The sequence below is a fragment of the Aulonocara sp. 'chitande type north' Nkhata Bay genome, linkage group LG2 (assembly GCF_057382095.1).
Source record: "Aulonocara sp. 'chitande type north' Nkhata Bay isolate Kocher_YH1m ecotype deep benthic linkage group LG2, A_spYH_male_GT1.1, whole genome shotgun sequence".
NCBI lineage: Eukaryota > Metazoa > Chordata > Actinopteri > Cichliformes > Cichlidae > Aulonocara > Aulonocara sp. 'chitande type north' Nkhata Bay.
In genome coordinates, this window is record NC_141345.1 from 31762894 (window position 1) to 31777652 (window position 14759).

General features: G+C 38.0%; 1 long non-coding RNA gene across 1 annotated transcript in view; it reads right to left on the minus strand.

Moving 5' to 3' along the window:
• Positions 1 to 305: 305 nt before the first annotated feature.
• The window catches only part of LOC147338200 (uncharacterized), a 78705-nt gene continuing 64251 nt past the window's right edge, over positions 306 to 14759 (minus strand). The window contains exon 4 of the long non-coding RNA XR_015125046.1: positions 306 to 498. This is a non-coding gene — a long non-coding RNA (uncharacterized LOC147338200). The remainder of the gene's footprint in view (positions 499 to 14759) is intronic.

Consider the following 14759-nt stretch of genomic DNA (forward strand, 5'->3'; position numbering starts at 1 on the left):
TAATTTCACAAGATAATCTTGGTGAGAGGATCATTTCATACATGCTGGGAATAAACTGTCTAAACTGAATAAATAATAAAGAAAGTACCAGCAACCAAATCTGGCTCTTATTCTGTTCAAGCTAGTAAATGTCTGTTACCTTCTTATGTTCATTAAGTACGAAGTAAACAACAATGTAGAAAGTTTCTTACCATCTTTACCTGATCCCAGAGGTTTTACTGATTACCGATGACCCCCCTTTATTTGTTATTGTACTATCTTATCTCACATTTAATTATTCTGGTCTTTTAAGCACTGGGTAGATAAGGTTATTATTGCTATTATTGTAATTGAGCAGCAATGGTGCAGGAAGGGAGGGGAGCAGGTTGAAAGTGGGTAGGTTGGAGAAAAGGAGGGTTGTCGCCTCAGGCTGAGACAGAAGCGACGCTATAAGAAAGGTTCGTCCTGCCCATCCACATAGCACGGCCAGGGAACCAGCCACCCCTGATGCATCAAAACCTGTCAGAGAGAGAACAGACACAGCGAGGTCAAAACAAACGGGATGGGCGACCTTCTCAATGCCTGCTGATGTCTTTTTCATTAATCGCCGAGGGGAGCATTGAGGGAGGGATGGGGGTTGCCGATCCGGTTGACTGGCCCAGCGAATTGGCCTGAAATGCAAGGCAATTGAGGATAATGTCATTGCCCACACAAATTAATGCAAGTGCCATAATATAGTAAATGTTGTTATTAATATGGAAGAGGTTCTGGGAGGAATTAGCTAATCTCCTCATGCATTTTATGATCTATGTAAATGTAGCAAGAGGTTGTAACTAAAAGGATGATTAAACTGTCAAATGTTGGATATGAAATTAGGGCCTGTGCTGGAATCCTCAGTCTAACTGTAAGCCTGAGCTCTTTTATCAACTACTGATGACTGTAAGAGTTGTAATATTTGAATTGTACAAAATGATTTAGCAGAGTGTGAACTCTTGTATATCCTCTTTGTAATATTTTTAACATAATTTACACGCAAATACAAATAAATGAGGACAATAGCAAGATTAACCCTTTTTATTTATTGAAATATTTGCTTTTTCTTACAAGGTAGCGACTATTTTGGCTAACTGTAGGCTAATAATTGATATCTGATAATTCACCAATCAACAGCAGCCTTGCATTAGTAGCAACAGTTTTTACATTCCATTGTTTTTCGATTTCCATAACGAGAAATCCATTTGCACAGCACCACAGAGTTGAAGGTAATTAGACTAACAATCTTTTTTAAAAACATGAATAAAGATGTCCTTATTTACAATATGCACCAACGTTTTCCTGTAAATTTTTTAACTATTTCTCCTTGTTAACTCCCTCATTTCCACCCCAGAATGAAGCCAAATCATCTACTGGTCATTTATCGGAATCTTTTGGGAATAACTTGGCATCGCCTGCAGCCATAACTGTTTAACTGTTCATACAGCTTCGCATGAATCACTGCCACACAATGGTCTGCCGACCCTCATATAACTGAAGCCTTTTCCGCCCAGAAATATTGCAAATGACTGGGGAAAGGCAAAGCTTCCAGAGAGGATGTGAACATGGGCCGTGGGCACATTGTTGGCCTTGAGTCTCACCACGCTACAGTCTTCCAGGGCTTTTAGAGTAAAGGGGGCCAGTAGTCTACTTCTGCAGTTTCCTGTTCGCATGGCTTTTAGACCTACAAGACATCAGGGAACTGGCCACTGTGAAAGAATATTCACGGGAGGCGAGTAAATCCCTTCTTGACGTCAGGGATGTGTTTGGTTTGCGTGACGTGTTGAGGGCTGAGAAATAGGCAGAAATGAATTGGTTACTCTTCCGTCAGTATGACTCAGCGGCGTCTTTTTACTGTTAGGGAGCCTGTTAGTCACTTGTTTCCTTTCGACCACAAGGCCAAATAAATAATGTGCCATATTGCAAAAGCAACAACAATAATAAAACCGATAACTTTCATTAGTTGTGCAGAAGTGGAATTCTTAAATGCTTTGTAACATATGAGTTTTGTCTATAGTAATACCATGAAATAAAGAAATAAAGGATAACCCAGGAGGCCTCACATAAAAAAAGTGAGAAACTCAAACTTAATCTAAGACAGTCTGAGTTTTGTTTTTTGTTTTGTTTTTTTAAGTTATGTTATGAAAAAAAATCTTATAAGAGCAGAGAATAAAAATATACTAAATATAAGGATTTTTTCCTCTTTTACATTTGAACTAAAAAGAGCAGCTTTTCTTGATATCCAGGGTCTCCCTTACTTATGCCAGCATTGCATAAATCTCGGAACAATCGTGATCACATCAGGAAAGGAAGACATTTTCTTGCACTGCATCCTTGTCATGTTTGCACATTGGCATGACCCGCTATTGTTGTAATGGGGCAGAATGGAGCTCTTTGATGCGATAAGTGATTTACTGACCAGGACGACATAAACAAATGGTTCATTGAGGACTTTGGGCAGGAAGTGCCCTCCAACTTCAAACAGGGGCTCCACAAAACAATAGCCTAAGGTCAATTTCTCGCTTACCACATTATTTTCTGTCGCTGAGCTAGGTGGCACAAATGACTGGATTGGACTCTTAGTAAAACAACTACAGTTTTCACAATGTGTTTGTGCCTATTTTAAGAATCCATTATCTGTATTACTACTGTTTCTTAAGTCTTCATTTGAATTAACAGGGCTGCTTTTTTAATGTTAACTGAATTTAAACAAAAATGTGTTGTTTAAACAGAGCTTGAATGACCTGGTGACATAAGGTTTATTCTATCATCATCAACTATAAATGTAATTATTTGTAACTGTAAGTTATGGCCTAAAAAAATCATACTACTATTATTATATGGTCTTTCGACTACTATTCAACTGTCAACTATCGAAAATGTGTTCATCTTACTGCTGTAAAGAGGACACTGATGACTGTAATTTAAAGATAACACAGAGACAAAAGAGCAGAACTTATCAACTAAGAATACTTCTTTTTCCACTTATCTGAAAATCCTGTATGCATGGAATTCACTCTTAAAATCTAGAGCTTGTATGGCACAGTCATTCTAATGGTGCTGGAAGGTAATTGAGTTACTTTATGGGTACAGTACAAGTCACTGGCTGATATCCTGTAAGCCAATGGCACGTAAAAAGGAAGCACACACTTTTTTAATAACAAAGTGATACTGCTGATACTTTGGAGTTCACATTAATGAGAAAAAATAATAATAAAGCAATTAAATCAAACACACCTGACTTTTATTCATTGCTGAAGATTTTTGCTAAGATGATCTTAAGATACTTCCCTGAAACCCTTGACATTTCACGTGTAAACTAATGCTCATAAATCAAACTGTATCACTAATGTCTGTTTTATCTGGGGTCTGTACCTCTCACACAGACGTATGCCACTGATGGTGCTCACAGTGGAGGGTTGGACACTGGGGGTTGCACTTTAAATCAGCATCCCATTGGATTGTGAGATCCCATTGGAAGTGAGGAGTAATCATTCATTAACTCCTCTGACCCCCCTCCATCCCCCAATGGTTGGGCAAGGGGTGTAGATCAACCCCACTTTCTGTAATCCTCTCTACAGCTGGGTCAAGCCAATTGACAATGCACATAATGACCTTAAATGGATTAGCTGGCCAAACACGCCCTAGAGTTCCTTTTCAATTATGAAGTGAAGCAGTTTATAATATAGGGCCCAGTGTGAATAACAGAGTCCAGAAGACCCCTGGGGATTACGTGTGTGTGTGTGTGTGTGCGTGCGTGCGTGCGTGCGTGTGTGTGTGTGTGTGTGTGTGTGTGTGTGTGTGTGTGTGTGTGTGTGTGTGTGTAAAAGAGACAGAGAGGAGCAGGCCTTCTTGATTGCAACCTTCGGGACAGGCAGGGACTCACTTGGAAACGTGTTTTATAATGGGAGAGTACAGATGAAGGCTGAGCGAGAGGGAGCTGGTGTGTCAGCATGTGTGTGTGTGTGTGTGTGTGTGTGTGTGTGTGTGTGTGTGTGTGTGTGTGTGTGTGTGTGTGTGTGTGTGTGTGCGCGCGCGCCTGGGGGTCTCAGACGTGTCATCTCTCAATAAGCTCCCTGAGGTATAGACTTTATTGTCACATTGAAGAGCCTGACAGACAAGTTAATCAATCTAGCAGTTTGTTGTTGCACATCTCCCTTGTTGCCCCACTTGACACACATACACACACACATATGGTGTGTTCTAGCTTCAGTTGTTAAACAGCAGGTGGAAATTATCTTCTTGTTATCTCAGCCTTTTTTCACAAATCTGAAAACAACAGTCTGGACAAAAAAATAAAAAATGAAGAAAAGAGCCTCTCTCCTCTTCTCACAGGAAGGAGTGGGAAGTAGTTTAGGACAGAAATTATGGAAAGCAAGAGCTCACAGGTTTGTAGCACATTAAAAATTTTTGTAGTATCCATTTGTCGGCACAGAAGAGGAGCACTGGACAAAGGAGAACCATGCAGACAAGCCTGGATGACTGGTCAGTTGGGCTATAGCTGGGGTTTTGACAAACAAAAAAATACATAATACTTCAGCCATGAAAGCAGTCATTCAGTGAGTTTTTCCTCATTATATAAAAACCTTAAAATAAAGTTAATTATTTTTCATTAAGGATCCATTAAATCAATTTGGGATGGATGGATGTTAGTGTTGCTGTTGTTGATGTTTACTTAATATAATGCAAAAGCAATTTTTTTCAATTTAAAGAAGAGATACTCATAATTTTTAAATAATACTTTAAACTTAAGTAATCCGCTTAATCTTTTTCTTAATGTGTGACTTGCTATGAGGGCATTGGGTAAATCAGCAGGTATTTTCTGATTTATAAGTGTGAGTAAGAGTTTAGAGTTTATAATCATACAGTGTCTTCAGTGTTGTTAGCTTGTGATAGTACTTTTGGATGAACTACTGTCAAGTTTGACATTGTCCACAAAGTGATTGAAAAAATTGGTGAATCATTTAAAGCATGCTAATCAAAAACACTTCCTTGTATTTTCAAATGCTCATAAAGGAGCACATATCAAACAGTATTTGGCTATATGGAGAAAGCAAAAAAAAGAGAGGGGAGTATATTGTTTTTCAACTTTTAAATAATATCACTCAATATTTTCATGCTATTTGCAGCTGAATCAGAAATTGAAAAATCAGACTAGGCTGCAGTGCTTTGGCTCTCTACAAAAGTCCATAAAATTCATTCATTTCTTTCTGGTTCTTAAGCACATCTGTGTGTGTACTGTCATGAGTGTGCGTGTGCGTGCATGCATTGTACGTCTGCACATCTCCTTTGCTGCACGTTCAAGTGTTACATGATCTAAGTGGTTTATGAAGCACAGTGTAGCGTTGACCGCAGCACTGTGCTGCATTGTGACAGCTTTGATTAATTTGATAATGATGACCTATTGTGGCACTTTATGCTAAGGTAAGCACAGCTGTCTGCCCGGGTCAAGAGGAGTAGGAAGAGGTCAGGGTGTAAGAGAGTTAACTTTGTTAATGGAGACATAGCCGAAGAGGAGACAGACCAAGGACAGGGATCAATGAAATAGTCTTTTAATGAAAGGGACAGTAACCTTTAAAGGGAGGTCATCATAAGTCATCACACCAGCACTGTCAATGATTCCAGTTTGTCTTTCATTCAGCTAAAATTTTCCTTCTTTTTTCAAGTGTGCTATTCTGTACGTTTATTCTTTTATTCCTTTCTTGGATCTGTCTGCGTTTTTCTTCTTAATAAATTGGCAGTTTTTATATTCGATAAATTAGGAAACAAAATGCACAACTTTAAATAAGAAAATCTACAAGTTTATTTCAAAACAAGAAAAATAAAAAGTTATGTGTTTCTTTTATTATTAATGTAATTGTTTATTTACTTATTTTGTGTAGACACAGTTCCTGAGCTTGAGTGGAAAGTTACCATTTCCCGTTGAACTGTAGCTCAAGCTGTGAGGCTTTTTTGCTCTTCCTCACTTTCTTGACTGGAAGGAGACGAGACACCGGATAGCTATCCGGGCCGGACAGTGAGTCACCCTTTTCCAGCTTCAACTGGAACTTGAACCTTTAATCCAGAGGATCTCAGAATCCGGAGAGTTGCAGATTCCTTATCATTTACATTAATCTCAGGAATTTGCACCATGCTATGAAGACACAGGCTCCACTTACTTAACTGACACAAAATAGGGCAACAGCTATGATGATACTTGACTGGTTTTAGCTTCACAACCGTATCATGCACCTGGTTGTAAATAATAATGTAATAAGATTGACAGGGGAAACACATGTCAGCCATAATGACATTTAATTTGTCAACATATAATTAATATAATTTTAGGCTCAGTTTGTTTGTTTTTGTTTTTTTCATCAGATTTAGACCCAAAAATATAATCAATACAAATATATATATATATATATATATATATATATATATATATATATATATATATATATATATATATATAAAATTGCCTTTTACATTATTTGTGAAACAATAGTGTGGATGTCATTTGAGTTTATACATAATCCAACCTCGATTCAAGTAACAAAGCTACTCAAGTATAATGACCTCTATACTAAAGATCTGCAGCTATCACCTTCAACTAAAAGTTCAACCTCATCTCTTGCCAAGTCCTTTGAAGTGATACTTACAAAATAAAAAACTCCAACTTGGACATAAACCATGCCAGGCCCAGTACCAATGCTGAAATTAATACCTGTTCCAAAGCTAACCCCTGAAAAGACTATTGCTCGTGCTTAAACCCTGAACACCGCTTACTGAACTCTGTAGGGTTCACCGTGAAAGAAATCGGCTATCAGAAAGACTAATTGTAAATAAATCTTTTGCCTGCATTTGTGGAAAAATCTGGATAAAAACGACAGTGAAGGAAATCCAATCTGTCCGTTGGAAACGCTGCATCAAGGTAATTCAAGACAACACAGCAGCTGTAAGGATGACATAGATCGTTTCAAAATACCTTTTTCCACATCTCGATATCAGACTGCTGCGGCTGCGGGAGATTTCTTTACCAGGAACCAAAGAAAGGGGGAGCTTCTTTTCTGAAACTCTGTTCTTTTGATCACAACCATATTGAGTGGAGCAGAAGTCGTTTGTGGGATTTATCTCTGAGTTACTGCATTACTTCAGACTTCACTGTCTAGCACAAATCACTTTGTAACATGGATTATTGTAACAAAACCAAACCACTGTGTAACAGCAAGAAAAATCAACGTATCTTTTAGAAACTAATCCTGAGTGCATCTGTTATTCTAGACGTAAAAGTGACATTCAAACTTTGTTCATCCACAAGTGTTAATTGCTATATTAAGGCTACAGACTGTAGACTGTTTTATGACCTGATTACATGTTCTTCTCTGTGACACAACACACTCAGCCAGGAATGTTAAGTCAGTCTCAGTTTGTGAAGGGAAAAGGGCGGTCAGGAGGTTAAGGTTTCCCAGAATAGTGGAGCTTTGTAAACGGCATGTACCAGCTCCAGCGGGTTAAGTGTTTGCTAATGGCGGGGATGATCCTTTCCTTGCAGCAGGTATTACCTGTCATTACAAACATGCATGCCTGTTACATGTGAAATATTTGCTTGCTGTTTGCAGACTCTGTGTTGTTACTATTACATAAACAGTATCAGGTGCTTTATCGGACATGCTAGTATTTTAAATAACTGAAATTACAAATCACAATTCCATTTTTGCTTTGCTTTATTTATTAATATATAATGGAAATGGGGCCATGGATTAATTGGTAAAACCAGTAATAGTTCTGATGGTAGTTGTAAAACTACTTATTTACAATTATTTTGCAGTTATCCAAATCAGAAGTGATTTTTAATAATAATATAGAATACAATAGTATATTTTCAATCTGGCGAGGCTTAATATTAAAAATGACAGATGCATATGTTTACATATCTAAGTGTGAATATTTTCAGTTCTTTTGATGTTATGAACTGTGGGTGAGAAACAGAGGATGTTTTTTTCTCAAATGTAGGAAGACGGGCAGTGCACTGCTTCTATTATTGTCTTTTAAAATAAATTTGGTCAGAGTCCCCTGACTCATCAGAAACGAGTACAAATACAGCTATGGGGTAAGTAAATTGGCATCCCGTATCTTACCCATTTCTGGTCTGGTCCATATGCTTAACCTACTACATCAAGAAAATGCTGTAAAAAATACAAGCAGTTTTATATAGTAACAAACTATTCTTTGTACACAGCTATATACTGTAAATGCTAATGTGTCTAAGGACAGAACATTGACAGCTACAGTCATAATAATATATAATGCAGTATTGTGCTTGTGTTTACTGCAAAGAGTAAAGTTTAAAAAATGCATTTAGAACAATGTTAAACATGGTTTTTAGTCATTGCATAGGATCCCCACAGAACAATGCCATAGTTCTTTACATTTATTGTCATGGTTGGCTGTGTGGCAGGCGGGCAAGCAGGAGTGGTGGATCCAAAATGCAGGACTCAGACACAGAAATTCAACTTAAAGCGCAGCTTTAATGCTGGAAAACCTCTTACTAACTAAACTCACCAAAAGACAAACAAAAACGCTGGTGGACTAAAACACTGAAGCACAAAACACTGAACTGGAAACAAAACACTGGCAACACGGAGGCAAAACACACACAGCTTGTTGAGGGTACGACGCAACACTGACTCAGAGAAACACAGGGACTAAATACACTGGGAAGTAACGAGGAGAATGAGACACAGAAGGAGAGCACAGCTGGGGGAAATTAGAACTGACGAGACAAGCAAAGCAGGACACATTCACATAAGACACGGACCTTCAAAGTAAAACAGGAAGGATCACACAGAGACGCGAACTTGACACAGTGGAGACAGCAACTAAGAAACACAGAGACATAAACCATAAGGCAGAGGACTCTAAGAACCGAGAGACACAGAGGGGAAATCAAACATGCAGACACAGACTTACACAGAACAGAGGGGACATAGAGAAACATGAAGGGCAAGGGATCGAAACTAGAAACTCACACCAAGTACAATAATACAAAAATCACAAAGAACTAAAACGCTGGGTCAGGAGACCCAGGACCCTGACATTTATACTGTGTGCTGGTGGGTATGCATTCCTTTGCAGTCATGAGTAAGCAAGCTGGCTATTAGCTATACTGCTTATTACATTTTGTTTATGTTTTGTTTGACAAAAATATTATCCAAACAATATATTGTTTTTACACAGCTGATCTACATCTCATGTGCTATAGTGTAGGCTAAGGCAGAGGTATACATGCAGTACTATATATTAACCTTTAAGGTTTAGCAACAGGCCATCATGATCAAAGCTTCAGAAACACTTACCTTCCAGTTATTGTTCACCTTCAGGTGATGCTAATGTTGAATGAAACAAGATTTTTCTAATGGCAACAGAGATCAGATTAGAGATTGCTCAATGAAATTCACTAGCTAGCAATGATGATCAAAAAAAAAAAAGAAGTCAGGCATAGTAGGCAGGTTAAACTTTACTTTACTGAATTAACCATTATCAGTGAGAGGGAAGAATACCATTGGTTGGCAAAACGATTACCTAGGCAACTGGATCTTGAAACATCCACTTGCAACTAACCATCAGCTACAAAGTGATCCAATTTTATGTGGGTGCCCTTTAAATGTATAGTACAGAGGGTAGAGAAGGAAAAGCTCATGTCAACGTGTCAGCTCAAGTATGAAAAAAAGCTAAATTAAGCTTTTTTGCTGAGGATGTGTGGACTAAGTTCACAAGTTGTGTTTTTATGCATCTACAGTATTGCATTCTGCTATAATAAAGTTGGTTTGTGGATAATACAATAGGGAAACAAAAATAGTATATTGACAGTTAAAAGGCTGAGAGTATTATACTTTGCTCTTTTTCTTTACAGCAACAGGCTGTCTTATAGATTAGTTTAGGGATACTGTAAGTTAATAGTTTTGCAATGCTTGCAAATCTCTTTGCAATTTTATTGTAATTTAATCAAGAAATTCTTGAAAGTGCAGGACTAATTAACTAAGAATTTCTTTTGCTGTTAGGTCAGTGGACTTATGGAACAATCTGTATTGTCAACAAAAAATCAAAATGCTTACAACTCATGAAAGCCTTTTGATTATAAAAAGACAGACTGTTAGGGACACAATAAGGGCAAAAATAAGTTTTTAAAAAAATGTTATTATTAATGATATTGGGGAAAAAAAGTTGAAATTTAGCAAAGAAAAGTTGAATTTTGATCTAGAGACTTTATTGTTATTGCTAATTTAGAGAATCAAGTCATAAAAAGTCATAAAAATGTCAAAATAGTATGTCAAATTTAATTTCAAAATTGTGATATAAGATTTATTTAATTTTTTGATAATTCTCAAAAAGAACAACAAACAGAAAAGGATCCTTCTAATATTTTTTTCCTTAATGTGGTCCTAATGCTCGGCTGTACAAGACCATTATCAGTAATCGCTTTTACTGGCTGTGAGCCTGCGCCTTGTTTTGTGTCTGTTCCATTAACTTTTCCGTTCCCAGACATATTGTTGTTACTGAAATGTGCTCTAAATGATATACAGTTCATGAATACAGGTAAAAATAAATATTTGCAGTTTAATAAACATGTGATTTAGGTAGTAGTTAATGTGTGTAATTGTATTTATTTGATTTAGTATATCCACTAAAATGGATCAAGTCAAAGCAGAGATAGACATTGGGAACATCAGGCTCGTTTGGTAGATTTCAACTGTCACATGTTTTTATTTAGCAGCAGTAGGGGTGATTCTGTGGAAGCAATCTAAGTTTAGAAACAAACTGTGTCACCAGGCACGGACCAAATCACTTAACATTTATCATTTGGGTTACAGTCTCATTTATCCTCAGCCTCTGAGACCACAAATGGAGATTCCTAAATTATACCAGAACCAAGGAACCTCCTGAAAGTTATGACGGTCATTGAGAAAGCAGGTTAAATCCAAGATAGAGGGCCAACCTTAAATACAAAGCAGCAGGAGATGGAAGAGTTGGCTTTCAAAGGGAGATATATGGCCAGTACAAGGCCAGGATCAGTTGCTTTGGGAACTTAAAACCTCGGATGACAGTGAGAGCCATTTATAATATTAAGATGAATAGTCTCATCCTGGCACCAGCCAGAGTGGTTGGAGTGTGTCTCATTTGATGCAAATGAACCAAATCGCTGTGTGTTTAGGGGCTATTTAAAAGCAAATCACAGGTTTAAAGTAAGGGGGCTGAAGAATACGTCAGAGAAAAGAAAGGAAGGCATAACCTAAGTTGAGTTTGATGTCCAGTCTTATCAGTGTTTCTTGGTAGTTATCCATGTTGTTGATTTTAGCTTACAGGCTTAATCCTTTACTATTTAAGAGGTATGACAGTGTCTGCCTCACCTCATTTTAGGAGTATACCACTGTGGCAGGTAAAACCTCCCAAATCAATAGCACATATGGTCCACATTACAGTGGGAAAGGCCTCCAAAAAACCTTTTTCTCTCAGAGTGGCTCACAACGATGACAGACGTGTTCTGATTCCACATATGTTGAAATGTAGAAAGCGTTACATGGCCTCTTTGATACAGGATGATTTATAGGGCCTTGACACAGTTGCAAATGTCTTTGGAGAGGGCACGAGGAGGCCTGCTCTGCAAGTGGATAGTGTCGATCAAATCACATTCGAGACTAGAAAAAAATGGTTTGCAGTTCCATTAAAAGTTGTTTTTTGTCTCTTGTTAGTTCACTGTCATCAAATGCAGAGTTCTTCCCTTTTTAGATTAAAAAAATTAGGAGGAAAGAGAGCCTATAACACAGCCACCTTATGGATATTCAATGCCTTCAAACTGACAATGCCATCTGGAGGAAATAAGGATTTTAATTGAACTTCTCTCAGTATTCTTGTTGTGCACAGATTTCATGCTCCAATTAGAGAGGGTTGAGGCAGATACAGTCAGAGGAAAAAGAAACCCAGCAGACAAAGCTCAGTGAAATCTGCCCAGTATGCATCAACAGCCCAGCCAAAGTGCTCTGCATTACAAAATGAGGTTGGCTGGGGTCACTGTCTTGTGAGGTATAATTATATCGTAAAACTAAGCCTTCTTGCTTCAACATAATGGTAGATAAACAGAGTCTGATTTGTGACACTTCTCAAGTTCGAATCCCAACTGATGCAGCTAACTCAATTAGCAAATGGGGGATCAGGCAGCCCCTTAATACAATCCGTATTAAGGGGCTGCCTGATCCCCCATTTGCTAATTGAGTTAGCTGCATCGGTGGGGATGAGCGAACGTGTTCCCAAAAATTAATTACCTATCAAATTTCTTGTGGTCATCAAAGTACCCTAGGCTAATGGCACAGCTAAATCCACATTCAACAAAGCACTCGTGTTCCATTAGAAATGTCAGTCATTTGCTTGACAGAGTAGTACAGTAATCTTTGCTGTTGACTCACGCCCTTCAAAAAGGCCCTAGCATGCAAATTAGGTCTTTAGCTTTGTCTTTGGGAAGCAATAATTTGGTTTAGAAGGCATACATAAATATTTGAGTGCAAACTCTTGGTCATTCAGAACACCTTCAAACAAAACAGGAGGGCAATTAATTATGTACAGTTAGACCTGACAAGCCGCCAACTCCCAGAAGGACATAAGTGACAGCATGCAAGCAGAAGCTTAATGTCATTTTGCATCTCCATTACGCTGTGCTTTATTTAATAATACCTCAAACTTGTGCACCACTGACAATCAGCTGCATTGAAGTTATTGCATGCCACACCCACTGATTACTTTACTGGCTTTATTTGACATGTTGTTCAAAAGTCAGCAAAGAGGTTTTACAAGGTTAAATGTACTGCTAAACAGAAGTTTCCTTTATTAGCTGGTAGCCACATTTAAATGATTGTTTTTAACTCTTGTTGCTAAGTGTCTCCTTCTAAAGAAATGTGAAATCTGCATTATCTACCTGTAATTAACATATAATTAACATAAAACATGTGATTATAAGTCCTAAAACCCTGATACTGTTAGCATCTCTTTAGTGTGCCATCTGTGACTTCAGCACTCCAAACGTTACAGTGTGATCCACTGCAAAAATTCTAATCAAAAATGAAATTATTTATATAGCACACATGCTCTGGAAACAGTGGATTTAAGAAAACAGTCAGCAGAAAAGGGTGTGGGTGTGGGGATAAGCAGTTATTTTCTTTTTATATCTTTACAGATCCATTGCCAAGACGATGATGAGTTCACAGTGCAAATGTCCTACTTAAAAAATCCAAATATATGGATCATTCTCACGTGAGAAGAGATGCTGTAGTTTAAAAAAGCAAAACAAAAACATCAATGCTCTTTGAAAGAACCTGCTTTCTTATCACACTATTTAAATTATTATACCTTTATGTAACAATTGCTGTTTAAGTTACAGCTCCAGTCTGAGGAGAAAAAGGCTAAAGGTCACATACAACTGCTTTTCAGTCAAGGGTGCAGTACACAGGTATGGTATGGCAATCGTGTGATAGTAACATGAGCCTTAAGACTAAATTTGCCATGAAGGCTGAAGAATGTGAGTCCGGGCACTGCACTGCGCTGAACTGAGTTTTCAATCAGCGGGTGCATTCATGGATCCCATCAGAGTCCAGCTGATGGATAAAATCATGATAAAGGCATTTTTTTTAATAGTCTCCAATTATTACCGGTTCATTGTGATCTCAACATTCATTTCTTTAACTAACAAAAACTGTTTAGTTTTTGAACTTTTTGCATTTTCTCATCTACTGTAGCAACTTGCAGTTAATTCATTTAACATACAAAAACATACAAATCCATAAAAATGGAGGATTACACAAAGATAATACCATGTATATGTAATATAACAGTTAAACATAAGAAAACTGAAGCAAATTCACCGGGATAGAGATCATAGAACAGTAAGAACATTTAACCCTCATACAAGTCACAGTTTACTGTAACCTTCTTTTATTGGATCTCTAAACTCGACTGGCCTTTGAGCCACAAGCACTTTGGTCAACATCGGAATTCATATCAACATCAGACAAGTGAAGGGGACAAAACTAAAGCCTAGAGCTGTGAACACAATACAGTGCTCACGCTGGCAGGTTGTTTGTTTACATGTGGCCTGAGATAATTAGCTCAGAAGTAATGACTCCTCTCTGATGACAGCCGCTGAAACCTGATCCCCCTGTGCGACATGCTCTCCCCGTCACTCTCCCCTGCCCAACAACTGCAGTGGGGTTATTTTTTGCCTTGGCTGCTAGCTCTGCTAGCCTGGCGCCAGCTCCTGGGATCCAGTGAGCTAAGGGGGTTGACAGGGCCACCGCTGCCATTCGCCCCTTAACCTCCCATGCTTTGCCAATGCCAAACAGCACCCGGAATCCAACATGGAAATCACTATCATTGCATTCCCCGTGCACAAAAATGAATGACTGTTGTGCGAATTCCCCAACATTTATGGTTTCAGTGAACAAAGCAAAGAGCTTTATGAGATGTACACACATTTCAGACAATTTTTTGGATGGTGATATGACTTATTTCTGTCTTATTTGTCAGAAACTATATTTATATTATTTTAGTATATTTTTGCCTATGATTTACAGTCCCTTTATTTGTCTTCTCAGTGCTGCACAGTGTTTAATGCACATCTCTGTGTTCTATTTGTAGACTATAAAAGATGGAAAATATGATATCAGCTATCTACCATCTTGGGGTGGCTGTAGCTCAGGAGAGAGAGCAGGTAATCTACT